Raw genomic sequence first — 3,408 nt, forward strand, 5'->3', positions numbered from 1 at the left:
ACATAACGAGTTTTTCTAAAGTTTATACATACAGGTGGACTTGCTGAATCATAAGGTATGAGCTTCAGCTCTATTAGAAAGTATCAAATTATTTTCAAAAGTGGTTTTGTAATGAGTTACACTCCACCAGCAGGGTAAAAGTTCTCATGACTCCACATTCTCTCCAACATTTGGTATAGTCAGACTTTTAATTATAAATTTCTCTCTGATATAGTAATCCCAAGTGTCTAGACTGTGCCTGGCTTATAGTATGCATGCATTAAATATTCATCGAATAAACTAATATTTCTTATTTTCCAAACGTGGGAGTTTTCTAATTATCTTTTTGTTATTAAAACTTAAATCCATTGTAGTTGAAGAACCCTTCCTGTTCAATATCAACCTTTGGAAATTTGTTGAAATTTTTCAAATAGAAAAGTTGTTTGCAATTGTTATATATATGCATCATGGAAGAATATGTGTTTTGTGTTTGTTGGATGCAAGGTTTAGAGACACCCATTAGTACAAAATTTAAAACAAATTTATAAATTGTTTATTAAAAATTTTTATATCCTAAGTGATTTTTTTCTATACATATTACAAATTACTAAGAAGAGGTTTTTATAATCTTCCACTATGTTTATGAATTTATTCTTCTGATACATTTTTTGTAGTTCTGATAATTTTTGCTTTATATATTCTAGTGCTATGTTGTAAGTATAATTTAAATTTTTGAATTGTCATATTTTCCTGGTGAATTGAACGGTTTTCATTGGGCAGTGTTTTTGTTCTCTAATAATGCTTTTTGCCTTAAAGTCAATTTTGACTGATGTTAATATAGCTACACCAGCTTTCTTTTTTTTTTTTTTTTTTTTGCGGTACGCGGGCCTCTCACTGTTGTGGCCTCTCCCGTTGTGGATCGCAGGCTCCGGATGCACAGGCTCAGCGGCCATGGTTCACGGGCCCAGTCGCTCCGCGGCATGTGGGATCTTCCCGGACCGGGGCTCAAACCCGTGTCTCCTGCATCGGCAGGCGGACTCTCAACCACTGCGCCACCAGGGAAGCCCCCAGCTTTCTTTTGAATGGGGTGCATATCTCCTTTTCCATTTCTCTACTTTCAACTTCCTAAGCTTTAAGTGTGTTTCTGACAGCATATAGTCACATTTTGTTTTGTTTTGCTTTTTTTCCATTTTAGCAGCCTTTGTCTTTTATCTAGTGCATTTAATGCAGTTATATTTAATATTAATAATTTGGATTTAAACCAGATTTGTGGACTTATCTATTTCTCATTTCTATTGGGTTTTGCCTCCTATTTTGGAAGATCTTTTATTATATATTTAACAATTTAGGATTGTTGTGTCCTTTTGCTGAATTGACTACTTTATCATTATGAAATGGCCTTTCTTTATTCCTAGTAATATCCATTGCTCTAATATTTACTTAGTCTGATATTCATGGAGCCATTTCACCTTTTTTTTTTTTTTTTCGCCATATGCAGGCCTCTCACTGTTGTGGCCTCTCCCGTTGCGGAGCACAGGCTCCGGATGCGCAGGATCAGCGGCCATGGCCCACAGGCCCAGCCACTCTGCGGCATGTGGGATCTTCCCAGACTGGGACACGAACCCGTGTCCCCTGCATTGGCAGGCCAACCACTGCGCCACCAGGGAAGCCCCATTTCAGCTTTTTTAAGTGTTTGCATGGTACATATTTTCTATTTTTTTCTTTTGTCATATCTGTGCCTTTACATTTCAAGTAGGTTTTCTATAGATAGAATGTACTTGAGTCTTACTTTTTATCTAACCTGACCATCTTTACCCTTTAATTGGGATGTCATTTATACTTATTATAATTATTAATAAGATTGGATTTCCATCTATCATCTTGCTGTTTTGTTTCTATATGTCTCATCTGTTCTTTGTTTCTTTTTTCTTATTTCCATTCCATTGTTTAGACTAAGTGAATTTTAAAATGATTTTTTTACCTTGGCTTTTGGCATTTTAGTTCTTCCTCCTCTTTTCTCTTTGTTTTGTTTTGTCTTTATTGCTTTAGAGCCGTTCTTTCCAACAGAATTTTCTGTGAAGATGGAGTTCTGTGTCTGCATTGTCCAGTATGGTAACCACTAGCCACATATGACTATTTAAGACTTGAAATATAGCTAGTATGACTAGGGAACTGAGTTTTTAATTTTTTTCTAATTTAAATTTTAATAGCCACATATGGTGAGCGGCTACTGTATTGGACAGTGCAGTTCGAGTTTACAATGTACACCATTATCTTGTCACAGTGCAAGAAACTTACAAAGACATACTTTCATTTCCTCCCTTATGTTCTTTGTGGTTTTGTTGTCACACATATTACTTCTACATAAGCTAAAATCCCAAATGCAGTTTAATTATTTTTACTTTAATTAATTATTTTTTAAGAGATAAAATTTGAGAAAAATATTTTAAAATATTTTACCAAGTATTTTTCATTTTTTGCACTCTCTATTCCTTTGTGTTGGTCCAAATTTTTCATGCTATTTTCTTCTGCCTGAGGAACTTCCTTTAACATTTCATCTTCTGTTTGTTTAAAATGGTCTTTAGTTGAGGTCTATCCCAATGAGGCTTTTTCTGTAAACCTACATCATTGGAAACGCCTCACAGAGTAACTGTGGTTTCCTTTACTCATAGAACTACCTGTTAGATCAGGGGGGAAGAACTACAAGACAGAGCTGCCAAGTAAACTATGAAAAACCTAACAGTCAAACTTTTTTTTATCTTCGGTATTGGCATATCCCAATGATCTCTATGTACTGTTCTAGGGTTTGATGGCTTAGGAGTGAATATGATTTGAACCTAATACATTTTTAGAGGGTGTCAAATTCAGAACCAGGCAGACCCATCTCCTGACCCTAAACATGGTCCTAAAGTAAATTGCTTGAGGGAATTGGATCCCAAAGATTACAGGTGGGGAATTTTGAAGTGTGTCCATATTCCACTGGAGATCAAAGAAGCCCAACTAAAAGAATTGTGGGCTGACTCACATGACAACTTCTTTTTGAAAGGGCTATTTTATCTTATTGAGTTATTTGTAGTGAGGTGGATGGACCTAGGGTCTGTCATACAGAGTGAAGTAAGTCAGAAAGAGAAAAACAAATACCGTATGCTAACACATATATATGGAATCTAAGAAAAAAAAAAAGGTCATGAAGAACCCAGGGGTAAGACGGGAATAAAGACACAGACCTACTAGAGAAGGGACTTGAGGATACGGGGAGGGGGAAGGGTAAGCTGGGACAACGTGAGAGAGTGGCATGTACATATATACACTACCAAACGTAAAATAGATAGCTAGTGGGAAGCAGCCGCATAGCACAGGGAGATCAGCTGGGTGCTTTGTGACTACCTAGAGGAGTGGGATAGGGAGGGTGGGAGGGAGGGAGACGCA

The 3,408-nt window shown here is 36.6% G+C and overlaps 1 non-coding gene across 1 annotated transcript; it reads left to right on the forward strand.

Moving 5' to 3' along the window:
- The first annotated feature begins 2,563 nt into the window (after window positions 1-2,563).
- Window positions 2,564-2,692, forward strand: LOC132530112 (small nucleolar RNA SNORA18). The gene has a single exon (XR_009543670.1). It is a non-coding gene; the product is annotated as a small nucleolar RNA SNORA18 (small nucleolar RNA).
- The last annotated feature ends 716 nt before the right edge of the window (window positions 2,693-3,408 follow it).

The sequence above is a fragment of the Lagenorhynchus albirostris genome, chromosome 11 (assembly GCF_949774975.1).
Source record: "Lagenorhynchus albirostris chromosome 11, mLagAlb1.1, whole genome shotgun sequence".
Lineage (NCBI taxonomy): Eukaryota > Metazoa > Chordata > Mammalia > Artiodactyla > Delphinidae > Lagenorhynchus > Lagenorhynchus albirostris.